This window comes from Chiloscyllium plagiosum, chromosome 6, assembly GCF_004010195.1.
Source record: "Chiloscyllium plagiosum isolate BGI_BamShark_2017 chromosome 6, ASM401019v2, whole genome shotgun sequence".
NCBI classification, from domain to species: domain Eukaryota; kingdom Metazoa; phylum Chordata; class Chondrichthyes; order Orectolobiformes; family Hemiscylliidae; genus Chiloscyllium; species Chiloscyllium plagiosum.
Genome location: NC_057715.1, coordinates 27,959,549 through 27,982,594, shown reverse-complemented (window position 1 = coordinate 27,982,594; position 23,046 = coordinate 27,959,549).

The window sequence follows — 23,046 nt, the reverse complement described above, 5'->3', positions numbered from 1 at the left end:
GACAAAAGAAGCATATGTAAAGTTTAGGAAGCTAAAACCGGACAAGGCCAGTGAAGAATGTAAAGACAGGATGAAAGAACTCAAGCAGGGAATTAGGAGAGCAAGAAGAGGCCATGAAATGATCTTGGCAAGTAAGGTTAAAGAGTATCCTAATACATTCTATGCATACTTCAAAAATAAGAAGATAACTAGGGAGAATGTAGGACCACTCATGGATAAAGGCGGGCACTTGTGCTTGGAGGCAAAGCATGCAAGTGAGATTCTAAATGAGTACCTTCCATTGGTATTCACTCAAGAGTAGGATATGGAGGATAGTGAGATTTATGTGGAGCATGTTAATATGCTAAAGCATTTTGAGATCAAGAAAGAAGTGGTGTTTGATTTCTTAAAGTGCTTTAAGGCGATGCAATGGTATCTCTCAAAGTTATTGAGAGAAACAAGAGAGGAGATTGTTGGGGCCTTGACCAATATCTTTGTATCCTCATTAGCCACTGGAGAGGTCCTGGAGGATTGGCGAGTAGCTAAGGTTGTTTCTCTGTTCAAGAAGGGAAATAGGGATAATCCAAGAAATTACAGACCAATGAGTCTCACATCAGTGGTTGGGAAGCTATTGGAGAGAAATCTTTGGGATAGGATTTAAGCACATTTGGAAAAGCATGGCCTAATTAGGGAAAGTCAGCATGGCTTTGTGCAGGCAGGTCATGTCTTACTAATTTGATTGAGTTTTTCAAGGTGAGAAAGATAATCAATGAGGGTAAAGCAGTGAATGTTGTCTACATGGATTTTAGTAAGGCTTTCAACAATGTCCCTCATGGTAGGCTGATCCAGAAGATTAAGATGCATGGGATCCAGAATGACTTGGCCTCATAGATTCAGAAAAGGTTTGCCCATAGAAGGCAGAGGGTAATGGTGGAAAGGTGTTTTTTTAGGCTGGAGATCAGTGACTGGTGGTGTTCCACAAGGATCCGTACTGGGGCCTCTGTTGTTTGTGATATATATAAATGACTTGGATGAAAATGTAGAATGGGTGGATTAGTAAGTTTGTAGACAATACAAAGATTGATGGAGTTGTGGATAGTATAGAGGTTATCAAAGGATGCAACAAGATATAGATCAGTTGCAGATATGGGCAGAGAAATCACAGTTGGAGTTAATCCGTGTGAGGTACTGTATTTTGGGAGATCTAATGTTCAGGAAAAGTAAACAGTTAATCTCAAGACCCTGAACAGCATTGATGTACAGAAGGATCTTGGGTTTCAAGCCCATTGCTGCCTGAAAGTGGCCACACAAGTAGATAGGGTGGTAAAGAAGGCAAATGGCATGCTTCCTTTTTTGGGGCTTGGGGAACTGAGTACACAAGTCAGGATGTCATGTTGCAGTTTTATAAGACACTGGTTAGGTCACACTTAGAGTATTGCATTCGATTCTGGTCGCCAAATTACTGGGACGATGTGGAGGCTTTAGAGAGGGTGCAGAAGAGGTTTACCAGGATGCTGCCTGGATTAGAGAGTATGAGACTATAAGGAGAGACTAGAAAATCTCGGGTTGTTTTCTCTGGAGAGGCAGAGGCTGAGGGGAGACTTGATAGAAGCTTATAAAACTGTATAGGGTTGACGGTCAGAGTCTTTTACCCAAAGTTAACATGTCTAATACGAGGAACATGCATTTAAGGTGAGGGGGAATATTCAAAGAAGATGTGAGGGGTGCATTTTTTACACAGAGGTTGGTAGGAGACTGGAACATGCTGCTAGGGGTGGTGGAGGAGGCAGATAGAATAGGGATGTTTAAAAGACTTTTAGATAAACTCATGAATATGTAAGAAATGGAGGGTAATGGAACAAGGGCAGGCAGAAGGGATTAGTTTAATCTGGCATCATGTTCAGTACAACATCGGGCCAAAGGGCCCTTTTCTGTGCTGTACATTTCTTTGTTCTATGTTCTGTGTTCTAACTCAAGAGTCTTCAGCAGGTGAAATATCTTCCCAGGATCTAATCTGTCAGAATTACGTTCTTCTAACAATTAACTTCAACAATGAACAACTCACACCATTTTAAAAATGTTTTGCTTTCCTACATTTCCTTCCAAGCTAGGTAAATTTGCTTCTCTGCATATAATATTCTATTAATCATACATACTTAGTTAAACTGCCTGTATTTGTTAAGGTATCTTTTTGTGTACAATTATTGCACAAAATCAAGATCTATTCTTTTCTGTTTTTACTGCCGATTTCCAGCATTTGTAAATTTTTTTTTAAAATTTTTGTTCACATATCAAGTCCTTGAATGGAATATACTGCACTCGGCAATTATAAGATAAATTTAAAACACAATCTGTTACTGCGGTAATAGTATTACATCTACCTCGCAAATGTTCCATTGCAAACCACTGCCAGGCACAGAACTGATGCCTCACTTAGGCACTTTAATCTTCAATAATACTTAGATGTTAGGAGAGCATTTGGCTTTGAATTGTTGAATTAAATCTTGAAGGCTTGTGTATGAAATAGTACAGATAATATTATTTACAAATGGAGATAAGTTGAACCTTCAAGTCCTTCACAGCCACCCTTTACTATAATTGTTGATGTAGTCTGGATATAAATCAACAGAAACAGCATTTCAAGTAATGCTTATACATAATGTTGGTTGAGTTCCAGTCAGCTGAAAAGAAAACACAAGTCCTTCATGGTATAATTAGTTTGCTTTACTCTTGGGAACTGGTAACAATGGCTTCTAACACATAGTCCCAAGTAATTTAAAAAGCAAAACCAAAGTTTTGAAAAGACCTGGAAGATCCATGCAGAATATTTGACATCACCTTATGTTTATGTTGATTTTTCTGGTTTATCCTCAATAACTTCTGTGTTCATTTTCTTGCTGAGCACATTGCATTTTGAAGAGGAATGATTCTCATTGCTGTAGTCAGCTCTTTGCTTCACTGTTCTAAAGAAATACATCAGTATACAAATCTCCCATTATCCCTGGAGGTAATGGCGGTAGGGGAGCAGTGGGTATTAATTGTAAATAAAGAATTATAATACATATTCATTTTCACGTCTTAGAAACATTTGGAAGTATCTAATGTACCATTGGATATTCTGAAGTGCAAATGAGGTCATGCAGAGTGATGGCAATGGCATAGGTTCAATTCTTGCGCTGATGAAGGAGCAACGCTCCGAAAGCTAGTGCTTCCAAATAAACTTGTTGGTCTATAACCTGGTGTTACGTAATTTTTAACATGATACACCCACCCATCACATGATGGGCGGCACGGTGGCACAGTGGTTAGCACTGCTGCCTCACAGCGCCAGAGACTCGGGTTCAATTCCTGCCTCAGGCGACTCTCTGTGTGGAGTTTGCACGTTCTCCCCGTGTCTGCGTGGGTTTCCTCCGGGTGCTCCGGTTTCCTCCCACAGTCCAAAAATGTGCAGGTTAGGTGAATTGGCCATGCTAAATTGCCCGTAGTGTTAGGTAAGGGGTAAATGTAGGGGTATGGGTGGGTTGCGCTTCGGCGGGTCGGTGTTGGGCCGAAGGGCCTGTTTCCACACTGTAATGTAATCTAATCTAAAACCCCAGTCCAATAGCAGCTCCTCCAAATCATGCATTGGCTGTGGTTGGGATTCTCCTTCCCAACCACTCCCTTCACTTGACACATGGTAATCCTCAGATTGAACTACCACCAGTCATCTCTCTCTATAATGAGAGAGTAGCCCTATGGTCTGATAAGACCTTACTGTTACATAGACATATGCAATCAAATGAGTAACTCTAAACAACTAATCTGCTTTTAATGATGTTGCTTGGTGAGAAATGCTAGCTGGAACTCTGAGCAAATGCTGTGCATTTTTTGTAAAATCCCTTAGAATCTTCAACATCCAATAGGACAAGCAACTTTCCTTGCTTGTAATATTCCATAGGTTGTGAGTGATTAGCAATTTCATTTTATTTCTTCAAACATTTGAACAAGATCAAAATTTAAATGTCTGCATTTTAAAAAAAATTGCAGTGGGAAGATGCGCAATTGTAGAGAGATCAATGAGAATGAGAAATGCTAATTGTAAAAGCAACAATGAAGTAAATTCTTCGCATGTTGAAGAATGGGGTGCTGGAAAAGCACAGCCGGTCAGGCAGCATCTGAGTAGCAGGAGAATCAACATTTCGAGTTAATCCTGATGAAGAGTTTATGCTCAAAATGTTGATTCTCCTGCTCCTTGGATGCTGCCTAACTGGTTGTGCTTTTCCAGCACCACACTCTTTGATTCTGATCTCCAGCACCTGCAGTGCTCACTTTCTCCCACTAAATTCTTCACATGGTTTGCTTCTACTTTCTGTTAGCAGTAACATTATCATTGTGCTGGGAAAGATGATATGTACATGATGATAATTACGACAGCTAACATTCAGCAGCAAAGCAGTGACATTTACTGCTAACCTTAAAGAAATCTGCATGTCTTCACTCTCTGTTCAGCAGTTATCCCCCTTCTGAAATACAAATTTTATTTTTATGAGATATGAGCATTGCTGGCTAGCCACCATTTATTGCCTGTCCCCAAATGAACTTGAGAAAGTGGTGTTGAGCTGTGGAAGCTTTGTATCATAATGAACAAATCTGATGTTGTAGATATATAAAATTATCTTCTCAGGGCCAAGGAGAGTGTTTAAATTAACATTCCATTAAAATATAAACCTCATTGACAAGAACTAACTTTTTCAAAGGCTTCTACAGAAAGATTAATGGCATAAGAATGAAAGTTCTCAGCTTTTCCCTTTATTGCTTTCTGACTGTGCTTCTACAGTGATCCCCTGAAACATCACTGACAGAAGCTTTTCCATGTCCATTTTCATTGTGCATGTGCGAATTCCAGAAACTGCCATCTGTTTCAATCCAGAATGTCTAACATGCCTGAAAATGTGGCCAGTTTTCAGGTCCTTATCAATACCATGACAGCATGGATAGGGTAAATAGACAAGGTATTTTCTCTGGGGTTGCTGAGTTCTGAACTAGAGGGCATAGGTTTCGGGTGAGAGGGAAAAGATTTAAAAGGGACCTAAGGTGCAACATTTTTACGCAGAGGGTTGTGCATGTATGGAATGAGCTGCAGAGGAAGTGGTGGAGGCTGGTACAATTACAATATTTAAAAGACATCTGGATGGTGTATACATAGGAAGGGTTTAGAGGAATATGGGCGAATTGCTGGCACATGAGACTAGATTTATTTAGGATATCTGGTCGGCATGGATGAGTTGAGCTGAAGGGTCTGCTTTCATGCTGTACATCTCTATAATGGACACTATTTTCCAAAGTATGCAAAAGTGAAAGCAAATGAATTCAACACGCGGCGTGACATCGAACAATTCTTCCGCCGCCTTCGCCTCCGTGCCTACTTCTTTAACCAAGACTCCCGCCCACCCTCTGACGACCCCTTCTCCCGCCTCCAACACACCCCATCCACCTGGAAAGCTCCCACGCCGATCCCTGTCCCCGCCCCCAGACCTAACCCCGCCCCCACACCCACTCCAGCCCCACACCAGGTCCTAGCTCCCAGCCCTGCCGTGTTTTCACTATCCCTCCAGACCTACCCCGGATTGGACACCAACAACAAGACTGCTGCTGCAGCTGACTTTGTGGGGTTAGTCTCCAAAGACCATGCGTGCACACACATACATATGCACGCACAAGCACACGCACACACACACAGACACACACATATGCACACACACATGCACACGCACACACAAACACAACTTTTGACTGCACCTTTTGACAGGTTTCGCCTCTGCCCTGAACAGGACAATGTTGGAGAGATTATCTGGGGAAGGGGGTGGGTGTTTAGGGTACATCCCTCTGTAGAACTCCAGGGAAAGTGTGAGGAAGGAGAGAGGGCGGAGATTAGTCATTTGCAGAAGGTGCCTGTTTAATCGCTGTAAACAAAATACGCGATCACCATTGGAAACTTGCCTTTGATGTAATGTTTCTATTGGGACCTCGAGATCTCCTTCAGATAATCCGATTTTCAGGTAATTGGTATTCGAATAATCGAGGTTCCTCTGTATATTCTAAACAGATGTAGCCCTTATACTGATCCCTGTGGAACTTCACTGGTCATAGGTTGCCAACCTGAAAAGAACCCTTATCTCCCCACATTGTTTCCTGTCTGTTAGCCAATTCTTTATCCATGCCAATACACTATCTCCAATACCAAGGGACCTTATCTTATGATTTAATGGGGTACCTTGTTGAATGCATTCTGGAAGTCTAAATACAACACATCTATTGGTTCCCCTCTATCACTCTGATTGAGATTTCTTCAAAACACTCTAATAGATTAGTCATACATGATTTCTCTTTCATGAAGCCATGTTGACACTTTGATTAGATTGTGGTTTTCCAAATGTTCTGTTATTACTTCCTTAATCATTGATTCCAATACTTTTCCAAGAAAAGACTTTAGGCTAATCAGCTGATATTTATCCACCTTTTGCCTCTCTCCCTTTTTGAATAGATGAGACACTTAGCAATTTTCCAATCCTGTGTACTTCTCCAGAATCCAAAGATGTTTGGAACATTACAACCAATGCATCCACTGTCCCTGTAGCTACTTTGACCCTCAGATGCAACACATCAGCGCTAGGTGACTTACCTGCATTTAGCCCCATAATCTGATACTATTTTCTGATGCAAAACTTTTGTTTAGCTCATCTGCCATTTCCTTGTTCTCCAAAACTACCTCCCCAGCTTAGTTTTCTAAGGAGTGTATGTTCATTTTGACCTCTCTCTTCCTTTTTGGATATTGAAAAGATGTCTTGTTGTCAGCTTTAATATTTCTCATTCATTTGCTTTCATAGTTTGCTTTATCTTTATTATCTTTTCAGTGAACCTTTGCTGAATTCAGAATTTATCCCAGTCTTTAATGCTATCACTGGCTTTAGCCTCCTTCTATGCTTTCTCTTTCAACTTATTACAGTACTGTCCTCAACTTCCTCAGTTAACCATGGTTTATCACTCTCTCTCTTAGAATCTTTCCTCCACACTGGGATCTGCATGTTTACAGTCATTCCTGATAATCTATCTGCCTAGTTCATTCTAGCTAACCCTAATCTCATGTCATTGTAATTCCCTTTATTTAGGTTAAATGCAGTTGTTTCCAACACAAGTTTCTCACTTTTGAACTGAATATTAAATTCTGACATGTCAGATTAGATTAGATTCCCTACAGTGTGGAAACAGGTCCTTCAGCCCAACCCGACATTCCGAAGAGTAACCCAACTAGACCCACTTCCCTCTGACTAATGCACCTAACACTATGGGCAATTTAGCATGACCAATTCACCTGAGCTGCACATCTTTGGACTGTGGGAGGAAACCCACGCAGACATGGGGAGAACGTGGAAACTCCACACAGACAATTGCCGAAGGCTGGAATCGAACCTGGGACCCTAGTGCTGTGAGGCAGCAGTTCTAGCCACTGTGCCGCTCACTAGGATCACGACTCCCTAGGGGATCATTTATTCAAAGGTCATTAATTAAACCTGCCTCATTACCTATTACTGGATCCAAAATAGCCTGCTTCCTAGTTGGCTTCATGACATGTTGCTGTGGGAAAATATCACTAATGCACTCTAGGAATTTGCTGTTGTAGCTGCCCTTTACAATTTGATTAACCCAATTGACAGGAAGATTAAAGTCACCCATAATTATTGCTCTATTCTTTTTACATGCTTAGGATCATAGAATCTCTACAGTGTGAAAACAGGCCATTTGGCCCAACAAGTCCACACCGACCCTCTGAAGAGCACCCACCCGGAACATTTCCCTACCCTATTACCCTGCATTTACACCTGACTAATGTACCTAACCTACATATCCCTGAACACTATGGGCAATTTGGCACAGCCAATTTACCTGATCTAATCATCTTTGGATGTATTATTTGTTATTATTGCTATTGTTATTATTTGCTGTTATTTGTTGATCAATAATCAACCCCATCACTAACCTGGAATCCTGCACTCTCCTTTGCCTTCAATCTTATAATTCTTTATGCAACTGAACCCACACAAACTCAATCACTACTATCTGATTAAAGCTCTGTTAACAGACCTACTGATGTGATTCACCAGGAGTGTTGTTGCAGCATAAGTCGGGAGTTTGTCCCATTGAATCAGTTCCCTCCTGTTTGGGTCTGTTTGGGTTCAGTTCCATGGCAAATTATAAGATTGAAGGTAAAGGAGAGTGTAGGATTGCAGGTTAGTGATGGGGTTGATTATTGGTGAACAAATTCCTGAAGAAGGGCTCATCCCCGAAACGTCGATTCTCCTGCTCCTTGGATGCTGCCTGACCTGCTGCGCTTTTCCAGCAACACATTTTCAACAAATAATAGCACCAGTACTAGTGTTAATGCCTCATGAATTCAAACCTGTTTCTTCCACACCAATCTTTCAGCCACGCGTTTACCTCCTTAATCTTGCTGACCTTGTGCAAATTAGTTCATGGCTCAGGGAATAATCCAGAGACGCTCATATTCCAGCAGAACCTCTTTCCTCTTTCTGCCTATATCATTGGTACCTACATGGAGCATGACAGCTGGATCCTTCCCCTCCCATTTCAAGTTCCTCTGCAGTCCAGATGAGACATCCTGAACCCTGGCTCTTGGCAAACAACACAGGACGCTTGACTAAAAACAAAAAGTGCTGATGATCATAGCAGATCAGGTCCCATCCACAGGGAGAAAGCAAGCTAACACCCGAGTCTAGATGACTTTTTATCATCTGGTGGACAGTCATCTAGACTCGAAACATTAGCTTGCTTTCTCTCCATGGATGCTGTCTGACTGCTGTGATCTCCAGCATTTTTTGTTTTCGGTATAGGCTTCGGCAACTGCAGTAATTTGCTCCTTCTGGAGTCTTGATCCTAGGCACGAAGAACCGTGTCTATTCCTCTGATTGTACTATCCCTTACTATACTGGGAGATGTAATTATCAGGATGCTAAAAATTAACACAACTTCACAGATATTTTCATTCTAATATAAATGTACCAGGCTCTTGCCCATAACTTGTGATTAGTAATCAATTATTAATATGACTTTGTAGTGTGTCTGTGAGGCTGTCAATCAGAGTATTCTTCGTGATAATTACTTTGAACAGTGCTCTTGGTTATTTTAATATATGAAGACAGTTTAACAATTTAACAGAACTATGTATTCATAATTGAAAATATTTGGAAGAGTGAGCTCCCTTTAGATTTCCTTACCCTTTTCAAAGTTTGACACCTGATTATCCAGTTGGCATGAAAATGTCTCATGCAAATGCTTGGAATTTATAGATAAAGTTCTAATTCTTGATTGAGAGTGTGCAATTAAATAAGTTAAGAGGAGATTAAGAAGACATCTTTTACTCTTGTACATAAATACAGTAACGCAAAGCTACTGGGGTCAGTTTCTTAGACCTCTTAGCACCAACACTGGTGATAATGGCTCATGATGCTATCTTCCACTAAAGAATGGAGATTCCCCCGATTGAATTTCTCAACGACACATTCTCGTTTAGACTGCATGCCCTCTATCAGAATTCTTCAATTTGTTAAGGAGGCACTCTGTTGCTAGTTTTAATCAGACGTAAAAAAGAACCCCTGTAAGTGGTGCCATGCTGGATCAGATGCTCAATGATAATAGAATACACCTTAAAAACTCACAACAGCCAGTTGCAAATGTAATGAATGGTGAGCACCATTAGTTCATCACTGAATGCAGAATGTGCAGTCATTATGTTCAACATTCTTCTAACCCTCACTCCAAATACAGTCCACAAGTCTTCTGACCAGCATTCAATAAGCAGCCACACAAATGTTTAACACACAAGATGGAGCTTGGGGTAACATATTAGCATTGATAGAATCTTAATTAATGGACAGAAAGTGGGAATAAATGGGATTTTTAAAATTGGCAGGTTGTGACTACTGGTGTGCAGCAAAGATCAGTGCTAGCTCCTCAGCTATTTATAATCTTTAGTAATGTCTTAAATGGTAACAGATTGTAATGAATCAACATTTGCCAATGATATAAAGTTAGTTAGGAACATAGCTGAGAAGAGGCTATAAAGAGGTTACAAAAACATACAGTCAAGTGAGTGAGCAATGGGATTGTTGTTACAGTGTTATGTAGGGAAGTACGTGAATATTGGTAGAACAGGTCATTTTGATATAATTCATGTTTCGTCAATGTAAGTTGGCTATAACATGATTGATGAATTGTGGACACTGTTTGGAAATACACAAACTTTCTAATGAACGGGTATAGTGATTTTATACAGCGATCTTCTTCAGCCTGATTTTTCATAGCATGAGGTTGCAGAGGAGCACAACTATCATGTTTTAACAGAACAACCTGTAAGAATTGAAATGCTTTGAAAAGGCACAAAACTTGTAAATGTTGATGTTCTGGGTGACTTGGATGTCATCTATAGGGAACACAAGAAGTCGGCATGCAGGTGCTGTAAGCATGTTTCAGTAATAATTGAGCTTCAGTTAAAGTGTGCAAATATAACGTTTGAAATGAAATGTGATGAAAGAGAGAGAGATCAGCTGCATCAGAGCAAGGCTTTACACATTACCCATTAAAATACGGACGATATATACAGCTTCCGAGAGATGTGTTTATCATTTAACAATGGGAACTGTCTCCATGGACTTTGAGAGAGCCTGAAGACAGTTCTAAAGCTGTAATCTCCATTGTGACAGCATCACCAGTGGCAATAAAGGCCCTAGGTTCCTTGCAGAGGAATCACCTGAAACTTCTGACAATTTACTGATTGTAGATGCAGCTACTGAATAACTGGTACATTATTCAGCTTGGTCTCCACTCTTAGCTTCTTCTGCAGCATGACACTGTGTCTTAATTTCCTCATGTTGCTAAACTCCCCAAAAGCTCATTGATAAAAAGAAGGAACTTGCATTTAAAAAGCAACACTCACCACCTCGTTGTTGGCCTTTAAGTGCACATGAAAAGCTTCTGAATGATGATATTACCCAGGCAACCCGAAATGGGTGTTCTGTTTCATCTCCGCATTGCTAACCAGCATTTAGAGATCGTGCTTCCCAGGCAATATCTGTGATACTTTCATTGGCACGAAGTACAAAATGGGAAGATGGTAGTCTAGTTGTAATGCCACTGGAATAATGCTCTGGAAAAATTACTTCAAATCCCACCATGTCAACTGGTGAAATTCAAGCTGAACTAAATAAATCTGAAATTGATTCTCATCTTCACGTGGCTATGCTAGTTATTACCATTTACTCTGTAGACCCATGTGGTTGACTGTGTCTTGTGGGAGGAAAATATGCCATCTTTCTCTAGAATAGTTTATATATGACTCCACAGTATTGTAGATGACTCTACTCTCTGGAATGGTCTAGCAAGCCATGCAGTTCAAGACCCATTAGAGAGGGGCAACAATTGCCAGCCTTATCTGTGAGGCCCATTTCCCATCAAAGAATAAAAAAAAGGGGAAATTTCAATAAAACAAAGGGTAGGCTTGTGTCAGGCTTCCAAGACTGCTCCTCAGCCAATTGCTGACCAGAGGGACCCACATTATCAGGTAACCTGCATTGCGCTTTGCCCTAAACCCATTGGTTCAGTCCCCAACCTAAAATGTTTGTGATCTCCCATTTTCAGATCTGATCCAAACCCACGTAGGTCTGTAGTCCCACCTAATGCTCCCTACTCCCCAACCCTGCCATTGTTGGCCCAATGTTCCTCTCCAAAACCTATCATCTCTGCGGTCTCCTCCCTCAGGGATCTGATTTCCACCCTTCAACTCTAATTCTAAGGTCTCAGATTCTACTGCCCTCTAGGCCAATGAGTTCACATCCCTGACCCCTCAATTCCACATTCCAGACTCTGATCTGCTATTGCAAATTCCCTGCAAGGCCTATTAGATTGTGGAATTAGCAGACAATCTAGGATTATTTATTCCCCATCCCAATGACCCTAACCTGATTAGAATATTGCGTTATTTGCCAAGTGATAGGAGCTATTTTGTAATGAATACTTGCAATCAGAGTGCCATATCTCTCACAAAGGCTCAACAGTCTTTGCACTAAAGTGATAATGTATCATTTTGCCGCTGACACCAAGAACTGCAAGAAACACACTTGATGAAATGTCTAGCATTTGCGTCAAACAGTGTGATTATTTTGACCTTCTGAGATTGTAATATCAATCTACCCACCCTCTGCCTCCACCATATGAACATCGGAGAGCAGAGGTTTCTGGGAAAGGAGGGATTGTTTTATTTCTCTCCAGCCATAAAAGTGAGTGTTTTCTAAACCCGAAATCCTTCTCTTCTAGCGCCTCCCACCTAAACACCAGGGACACATCAGGTAAGCTTCTCTTCTTTTGTACTTTCTGATAAGGGGACTAGCAGGGATGGCAGTGCAGGGAGAGGAATGTTCCTCCTCCATGATGTTTGAGATGAAGGATGCCATTAGTGGTCCCCCCAAGAACATTTGCAGGAAGTGCACCCAACTCTTGCTCCTCCAAGACTGCGCTATGGAACTGGAGCAGGAGCTGGATGAACTTCGGATCATTCGGGAGGAAGAGGCTATGATAGATAAGAGTTACAGGGAAGTAGTTGACACCTAGGCATGAAGAAAGCTGGGTAACTGTTCGAAGAGGGAAAAAACAGTCAGTGCAGGAATCCCCTGTGGCCGTTCACTGAAAAACAAGTATATCGTTTTGGATACTGTTAGGGGCACGATTTACCAGGGGAATGCAGATCTCTTGCACAGAGTCTGTCCCTGAAGGGAAGGGGAGAATGGAGGAGAGTGTTAGTCATTGGGGACTTAATAATTAGAGGGTCAGATAGAAAGTTTGTGGGGAACGAAAGAGACTCGCGGTTGGTGTTTTGCCTCCCAGGTGCCAGGGTCCGTGATGTCTCGGATCATATCTTTGGCTCCTGAAGGAAGTAGGTGACCAGCCCCAAATCGTGGTCCACGTAGGTACCAAAGACACAGGTAGAAAGAGGGATAAGGATGTAAGGCAGGATTTCAGGGAGCTAAGGTGGAAGCTTAAAGTGAGAAAAAACAGGGATGTTATCTCTGGTTTGTTACTTGTGCCACGTGATAGTGTGGCAAGGAATAGGGAGAGATATCGCGTGACACGTGGCTGCAGGGATGGTACAGGAAGGAGCGTTTCAGGTACATGGATAATTGGGGCTCATTCTGGGGGAGGTGGGACCTTTACAAACAGGTTGGTCTTCACTTGAACTAGAGGGGTACTAATATCCTGAGTGGAAAATTTGCTGGTGCTATTCGGGTGGGTTTATACTAGCTCAACAGGGTGATAGGAACCCGAGGTGTTGTTCCAGTGTACAGGACGATGAGAGTAGGGAGGGCATGGACAGAATTTCCCAGTCACAAGAATGTGCTGGCAGACAGTAAGCTAGTTTGAAGTGGAGTTCTCTGCAGATAAATGTGAGGTGATTCACTTTGAGAAGAATAACAGGAAGGCAGAGTACTGGGTCAATGGAAAAATTCTTGATAGTGTGAGTGTGCAGAAGGATCTTGGAGTCCATGTACATAGATCCCTGAAAGTTGCCACCCAGATTGATAGTGCTGTTAAGAAGGCATACAGTGTGTTAGGTTTTATTGGTAGAAGGATTGAGTTCCAGAGCCGTAATGTCATGCTGCACCTATACAAAATGCTAGTGCAGCCGCACTTGAAATATTGTGTACAGTTCTGTTCGCCCCATTACAAGAAGGATGTGGAAGTATTGGAAAAGGTGCAGAGGAGATTTACCAGGATGTTGTCTGGTCTGGAGGGAAGGGCTTATAAGGAAAGGCTGAGAGACTTGGGTCTGTTCACATTGGAAAGAAGAAGGCTAAGAGGGGATTTGATAGGGTAGACAGTGAAAGTCGTTTTCCTAGATGATGACATCAGCTTGTATGAGGGGGCATAGCTACAAATTGAGGGGTGATAGATTTAAGATAGATATCAGAGGGCAGGTTCTTTACTCAGAGAGTGATAAGGGTATGGAATGCCCTGCCTGCCAATGTCACTAATTCAGCCACATTAGAGGCATTTAAACAATCCTTGGATAAGCACATCGTTGATGATGGGATAGTGAAGAGGGATGGGCTTGGATTAGTTCACAGGTCGACACAACATCGAGCACCAAAGGGCCTGTTCTATATTGTGTTGCTCTATGTTCTATGTTCTGTGAAAAGGAGGAACAGGATTGGGTCATTCTGCCGTTTGAGCCTGATCCACCATTCAGTAAGATCATGGTTAATCTGGTTTTAACTTCAACCCTACATTCCTGAATATCCCCTAACATCTTTCATTCACTTGTACCAGATCAACCTCATTCCAAACTCACTCCCCTCCCTTGGTACAGGCCATTCTGTTCCTATCTGTGACCATCAATAACAATCCTCAGTCTAATTGGAAGCAAAACCTGTTAATCAGTTAAAAATCACACAACACCAGGTTATAGTCCAACAGGTTTAATCGGAAGTACACTAGCTTTTGGAGCGACGCTCCTTCATCAGGTGATTATGATTGTGATTCATCATCAGATGAAGGAGCATCGCTCCGAAAGCTAGTACTTCCAATTAAACCTGTTGGACTATAATCTGGTGTTGTGTGATTTTTAACTTTGTACACCCCAGTCCAACACCGGCATCTCCAAATGATGCCTGTTAATCAGGTTGGTTTCTGGTCAGAGAATTAGTTGGTGATGCCCTGGAAATTAAAAACTACAAAGAGTGTAGCAGAATCCCAACTTCCAGAGGTTCCTCTCTTCCTTTTGAGTTAGGCAGATCTGGTAAGCAAAAATCAATGTCAATGTATCAGTACAAGCTTATGAGTAAGGTGAAAGTTGACAGTATGATTGGCCCCTTGGAGACCTGGACTATCATTTGATTTGATTTGATTTATTACTATCAGGTGTACTGAGGTACAGTGAAAAGTGTTGTCTTACATGCTTTACAGGCAGACCGTACTATACAAGTCCATCAGGGTAACAGAGCAGAGCGCAGGATATAATGTTACAGCTGCCGAGAAGGTGCAGAGAGAGTTCAATATTAACATTAAAGAGGTTCATTCAGAAGTCTGAAGAAGCATTTCTTGGATCTGTTTGTATGTGTATACAAACTTTTATATCTTCTGCCCAATGGAAGATGGTGGAAGAGAGTATAATCTGAGTGGTAGAGGTCATTGATTGTGCTGGTTGCTTTCCCAATGCAGCGGGAAGTATAGATGAAGTCAATAGATGGCAGGCTGGTTTGCGTGATAGACTGGGCTGTGTTCACTACTCTCGGACTTGAGAAGAGTAGTTGCTATACCGTGTTGTGGTGCATCAAAATAAGATGTTTTATATGGTGCATTCATAAACATTTGTAAGAGTTTTTATGGACATGCATCCTGAGGATGTGGAGGCATTGCTATGCTTTCTTGGCCATATCATCCAAGTGGGTGGACCAAGTCAGATTCTTGGTGATCATCGCTCTCAGGAACTTCATGCTCTCAACCATCTCCATCTCAGCACCACTGATGCAGATCGGGGCATGCTCTCCACTCCACTTTCTGAAGTCAATGACCAGCTCTTTCATTTTGCTGACATTGACGGAGAGTTTGTTGTCTTTAGACATGATGTTAAGCACTCAACTCCTTCCTGTACTCCATCTCATCATTGCTTGATATCTGACCTACAACAATGGTGTCATCAGCAAATATTGTTGATTGTTCAAACATTGTTTGAGCCATTGTTGATGGTACAGTAGCGCCATCCAGGGGTTGAGCAAAGTATGCATATAATGAGGCTCATGAGCCAACATTATCATTATGTAGAATATTCTTCCCATCTTGAGGTTTAATTGATATAGCTCAACTTATCAAAGTATTCACTGTTGGTAGATGTGAGGTAAACCATTTTGTTAAATAGACAAAAAGTATTAATTATACATTGGCCAAGCAAAACTTGGAATCTCTACAGTAGAGCAAGCCATTCAGCCCATCAAATTCACACTGAAACTTCGAAGAACATGCCACCCAGACCTGTACGCCTACCCTAACCCTGCAATCCTGCATTTCCTATGGCTAATCCACCTACCCTGTGCATCTTTGGACTGTGGAAGAAAACCAGAGCACCCGGAGGAAACCCATGCAGACATGGGGAGAGTGTGCAAACTCCACACAGACAGTCACCTGAAGACAGAATCAAATCTGGATCCCTGGCACTGTGAGGCAGCAGTGCTAACCACTGAGCCATCATTCCACCCACTGATGATGTGGTAGGGTAGAGGGATTCTGACATTCATAAGATCTTAAAAGAAATACATCAATTGGAAAAGGCCGGACTGCAAACTAAATTTGGTGTATCCTCAAATTCTGTGGGAGTTTTGGGCGATTGGGGTGTGGTTGTTGTGAGATGTGGAATAATGATTTGCTCCGTGCCTGATTTTCTTTACATTAAATTCCAGAAAACCTGGTGTGCTGCCTCATGCAGTCAATTTGCCAGTTTGAGTTCAGGACTGGGGCTGTGCAACTTTGTGTAGTTACTGCAATTGCGGCTTCAAGTATTTTTAAAATTCGAGTGCCTGCTGAAAATTACTTTATTTTGGCACGTTGCCTCTAAATAAGTTCTGTCTCTGGAATTGAGTGAAACTGTCACTGTCCACAAGAAAAGCTGCAAGAAAGACATATGGTGAAACTTCCAGTGTGTCTTATGGCAAGATATATTGAATAAGCAATTTGAGATCTCATGATAAATTGGTATGCAACATTGTAAAGACCATAGTAGAGTAATGTATGGTGTTTCTTGTGCCACATTTCCAGTTCAAACTTTCAAAAGAGAGCTCAGTAGATATGCAGGAGGAAGAAGCCACCCCACAGAGTAGATTGGAGGAGGATGCACTCACTCACCAAGAGGTTTTCAGCACAAAGACCTTAGCACAGCTAAATGTAGGAACATTATAAGCTCAGACAAGAGATATTTGATTATATTTTCACCTTTGTGATTCTTGATGCCGAATTTCACATGCTTATACAAAATGTCAGAGTTGCATTTTGCAACTTCATACACATTACTTCTAATTAACAGAGTTGTCAGCTTGAGTGAGTGATTTACAGGGTTGGTAGTCAATGGGTATTACATTAAATGAAATGTGAGATATGTACTTTTCTGTTACTTTTAAAGATGAATGCACGGCAGAGGAGCTGGTGCAGGGGAGAAGGATTCACACTTTGGATCATTGTAATCTCTTCTGGGGTAGATGTGACCTGTATAAGAAGGACAGACTGCACCTGAATTGGAAGGGGACTAACATACTGGCAGGGAGATTTGCTAGAGCTGTTCGGGAGGAATTAAACAAGTAAGGTGGGGGAGGGTCCTAGGTCATTAGTGAGGAAAGAGAGCAATCTGAGATTGGTATAGTTGGGAAAAGGAGCAAATCAAACAGTCAGGGCGGGCAGGGGACAAAGCAGGTAGAGCTGATAAACTAAATTGTATTTACTTCAACGCAAGAGGCCTATCAGGGAAGGCAGATGAACTCAGAGCATGGTTAGAAACATGGGACTGAGATAACTTGCCAATTACAGAGACGTGGCTCAAGGATGGACAGGACTGGCAGCTTCATGTTCCAGGATACAAATGCTACAGGAAGGATAGAAAGGGGGAAAAAGTGGGGAGGTGGAGTCTTATTTTTGATAAGAGATAACTTTATGGCTGTACTTCGGGAGGATATTCCTGGGAATACATCCAGGGAAGTTATTTGGGTGGAACTGAGAAATAAGAAAGGGATGATCACCTCATTGGGATTTTATTATAGACCCCTCAATAGTCAGTAAGAAATTAAGGAACAAATTTGTAAGGAGATCTCAGTTATCTGTAAGAATAATAGGATGGTTATGGTAGGGGATTTTAACTTGCCAAACATAGACCGAGGCTGCCATGGTGTTAAGGGTTTAGATGGAGAGGAATTTATTAAGTGTGTACAAGAAAATTTTCTGATTCAGTATGTGGATGTACCCACTAGAGAAGGTGCAAAACTTGATGTACTCTTGGGAAATAAGGCAGGCCAAGTGACTGAGATATCAGTGGGGGAGCTGCCAGAAGAAGTGGTACAATTACAGCATTTAAAAGGCAACTGATTAGGAAGGGTTTAGAGGGTTAAGGGCCAAGTGCTGGCAAATGGGACTAGATTAGGATACCTGGTTGGCATGGATGAGTTCGACCAAAAGGTCTGTTTCTGTGCTGTACAGCTCTATGACCCTTTGACTCTAAGACGTTCTTTGAAGATCCACAGTTTTCTTTCTTAATTCTCCTCGAGATGGTACAAATGGCACTTTTTCCTTTGGTTATCGCCTCTCAGATTCTCTCTTAAGCAAAAAGTAACAAATTGAGCAATGATAGATACACTCAATTCCCAAGGCAGCATCTGTGAAGAAGATGCTCTTATGATTTGTCGTTTCATTATTTGATCAGGGATTCCTTTCCTTCTGTGTTGAGAAACCTCACGTTAATTAGACACTCTGTCTTCAGTAGATAGTGCAGCCCTTTAACAGCACTGCAGAAGATCCTCTTCCCTATTGCCTCAGTTCTAAGTGAAAGGCTACAGTGTGGGAAAATGTTCAGAGAAGGCATCATTTGAGTGCTCTAGATATTTCAGCAGGCACATGGCTATATGGAATGAGCTGAGTTGGTGATCAAGTATGCTCCACAATTCAGTTAGATCACTGTTGATCTGATAATCCTCAACTTTGCTGCCTTTTTCCTACAAGCATTGATTCCCCAACTGACAAAACCTTTTTGCATCTCAGTCTTGAATATACCTAACAACCCAGCCTTTACAGTCTTCGGCAGTAAAGAATTTTACAGATTTTACAGAGGAATGCTTTTCTCTGAAAGAAAAGCATTCCTCCTCATCTCTGCCCTAAATGGATGACCTTTGCAGTAAGATGATGCCTTCTAATCCTAAACTCTCCCCCAAAAGGAAGCAACATTGTGCTCCATTCCCTGCACAAGATTGCAGAAATGCACGTCCACTTTCATTTGTGGTTCCTGTGCCCACAATTTAAATGTACTCGATTGCTTGCATGTATGTTGTTGCTTCTGACCAGCATTTGACCTGGAATACTTTACATATCAATCTTTCACAAAACAATTTCATTCTTTCAATCACTCTTGGCGACTTACAGGTTTCAGTCTTGAATTATTATTCTCAAGTTTTGGAAATGTTTGGATGCATAGCTGTGGGTTTCGAGATGAGGACTTACCATTAGATCTTGTAATGTAAATGGCTTTATAGAGCCATAGGATCATAGAGATGTACAGCATGCAAACAGACCCTTCGGTCCAACCCGTCTATGCCCAACCAGATATCCCAATCCAATCTAGTCCCACCTGCCAGCACCCAGCCTATATCCCTCCAAATCCTTTCTATTCATATACCCATCCAAATGCCTCTTAAATGTTGCAATTGTACCAGCCTGCACCACTTCCTCTGGCAGCTCATTCCATACACGTACCACCCTCTGCCTGAAAAAGTTGCCCTTTAGGTCTCTTTTATATCTTTCCCCTCTTAGTCTAAACCTATGCCCTCTAGTTCTGGACTCCCCGATCCCAGAGAAAAGACTTTGCCTATTTACCCTATCCATGCCCCTCATAATTTTGTAATCCTCTATGAGATCACCTCTCAGCCTCCGACACTCCAGCCTGTTCAGCCTCTCCCTATAGCTCAAATTCTCCAACCTTGGCAACATCCTTGTAAATCTTTTCTGAACTCTTTAAGTTTCACAACATCTTTCTTATAGGAAGGAGACCAGAATTGCACACAGTATTCCAACGGTGACCTAACCAATGTCTTGTACAGCCGCAACATGACCTCCCAACTCCTGTACTCAATACTCTGACCAATAAAGGATAGCATACCAAACGCCTTCTTCACTATCCTATCTACCTGCGACTCCACTTTCAAGGAGCTATGAACCTGCACTCCAAGGTCTCTTTGTTCAGCAACACTCTCTAGGGCCTTACCATTAAGTGTATAAGTCCTGCTGAGATTTGCTTTCCCAAAATGCAGCACCTTGTATTTATCTGAATTAAACTCCAAGTGCCACTTCTCAGCCCATTGGCCCATCTCGTCAAGATCCTGTTGTAATCTGAGGTAACCCTCTTCGCTGTCCACTACACCTCCAATTTTGGTGTCATCTGCAAACTTACTAACTGCACCTCTTATGCTCGCATCCAAATCATTTATGTAAATGACAAAAAGTAAAGGACCCAGGGGCGAAATAATAAGATGCATTTGAGTAGCTGTACCTCCTCTTGAGAACTTTACATTGGCCAGATAAAGTCAAATAATTCCACCGAAACATGTTCATTTTTCCACCTTTGTATTCAATAATTGCTGCGATTATAAAACAACAACACATAAGAAAAGCATCTTATTGAGTTATTTGAGATGGTGACCAAACAGCTGGTTGAGGATAAAGCAGTTGATGTGGTGTATATGGATTTCAGTAAGGCATTTGATAAGGGTCCCCACGGTAGGCTATTGCATGGAAGCATGGAATTGAGGGTGATTTAGCAGTTTGGATCAGAAGTTGGCTAGCTGAAAGAAGACAGAGGGTGGTTGTTGATGGGAAATGTTCATCCTGGAGTTCAGTTACTAGTGGTGTACTCTTTTGGGGATCTCTTTTGGGGCCACTGCTGTTTGTCATTTTTATAAATGACCTAGATGAGGGCGTAGAAGAATGTGTTAGTAAATTTGCGGATTACACTAAGGTCGATGGAATTATGGATAGTGCTGAAGGATGTTGCAGGTTACAGAGGGACATAGCTAAGCTGCAGAGCTGGGCTGAGAGGTGTCAAATGGAGTTTAATGTGGAAAAGTGTGAGGTGATTCATTTTGGAAGGAACAACAGGAATGTAGAGTACTGGGCCAATGGTAAGTGTGGATGAGCAGAGAGATCTCGATGTCCATGTAAAAAACTCCTTGAAAGTTGCCACTCAGGTTTATAGGATTGTTAAGAAGGCATACGGTGTATTAACTTTTATTGGTAGAGGGATTGAGTTTCGGAGCCACAAGGTCATGCTGCAGCTGCACAAAACTCTGGTGCGGCCGCACCTGGAATATTTCATATAGTTCTGGTCACCACATTATAGGAAGGATGTGGAAGCTTTGGAAATGGTTCAGTGGAGATTTACTAGGATGTTGCTTGGTATGGAGGGAAGGTTGTTTAGAGGAAAAGCTGAGGGACTTGAGACTGTTTTAGTAGAGAGAAGAAGTTTGAGAGGTGACTTAATTGAGACATACAAGATAATCAGAGGGTTAGATAGGGCGGACACTGAGAGCCTTTTTCCACAAATGGTAATGGCTAGCATGAGGGGACATAGTTTTAAATTGAGAGGTGATAGATATAAGAGAGATGCCAAAGAGAGTAGTAGGGGTGTGGAATGCACTGCCTGCAACAGGAGTAGACTTGCCAACTTTAAGGTCATTTAAATGGTCATTGGATAAACATATGGATGAAAATGGAATAGTATAGGATAGATGGGCTTTGATTGGTTCCACAAGTCAGCGCAACATTGAGGGCCGAAGGGCCTGTGCTGCACTGTAATGATCTATGTTCTTGAACAGTAATTTATAATAAATTAGTGTTGGCAGCTTTGAATTAGAACTAAATTGTCTTTGTGACCCCTGAGCAAGTAGACAATTTAATGGCAGCTTATGCCAAATCAATTGCAGTTTGCTGCCATGGCTTTGCTCTGCTCTACTTCTGGTCGAGATCAACTTCTAATTTAACAGGACGCTTACGATCAACTGTGGAGATTGAAACTGATCCCCTGACCTGGATCAGTTTTGAACATAAGACTGACTGAGAAAGGAGAGCACGCTTGTTGGATTCCTACACCGTCTCTGGATTACAGATGTTTTATTTTCCTTATGCATTTGTGCAGTCCCTTCTCCCTGTTCAAAGCATCACTGAGTCTGTGAAGCAAAAGTATTTTCTGGTGCTTCATACATCTGTTGATTTTTTTCGTGCCAGCTCATTTGTTCAGATTGATTGCAAAGCTGTCATATCACTTTAACAAGAATTACATTCACAATTAGGCTGATTAAAAACACAAACGGTACCAGTTAATTACCAACATTATAACGTCAGCAGAAAGCTGGGACTTTATTGTAATCAAAACTAATAACTGACTAAAGCTGGAACTTCATTCCAGCTTTAGTCAGAAATTAGGTTAAATTACAATGCCTACTTTTTTTCCATGTTTTATTCCTTGTTGCATTCCCCTAGGCAGAGGATTTATTCTCTATTGCTAAATTTAATCTTCTGGTCACTAGGGAATATCACCATTACTCATATGTTAATAACATAAATGTCCTCATCTGTGGTCAGGGACATTACACATATCCTTTCTTCCACTGTACCAAATCTTTACTCAGCTTCACTAGTTCTTGTGCCATCATGGATCAATTTTAAGGTCCATATTCTCACTTTCAACTGTCTCCACAACAACGCAATCTTTAATCTGATTGATGCTCCTTCATCAGGTGATGAACCGTAATGACCTCCTCAGGAGACAGACACGGGCTGCAATTGACAGGGTACCCTTCATTGTTCAGTACTTCCCAGGGGCTGAAAAATTACGCCATGTTCTTCATGACCTGCAACACATTATCAATGAAGATGAGCACCTCACCAAGACCTTCCCCACACCTCCACTACTTGCCTTTAAACAACCGCCAAACCTCAAACAGATCATTGTTTGTAGCAAACTGCCCGGCTCTCAGGACAACTCCATACAACCCTGTCATGGTGGACGCTGCAAAACGTGTCAGATTGTGGACATAGATACCACTATTATGCGTGGGAACACCTCCCACCGTGTACATGGCAGGTACTCATGTGACTCAGCCAACATTGTCTATCTTATACGTTGCAGGCAGGGATGCCCAGAGGCATGGTACATTGGGGAAACTGAGCAAAGGCTACGACAACGGATGAATGGGCACCGCACAACAATCAACAGACAGGAGG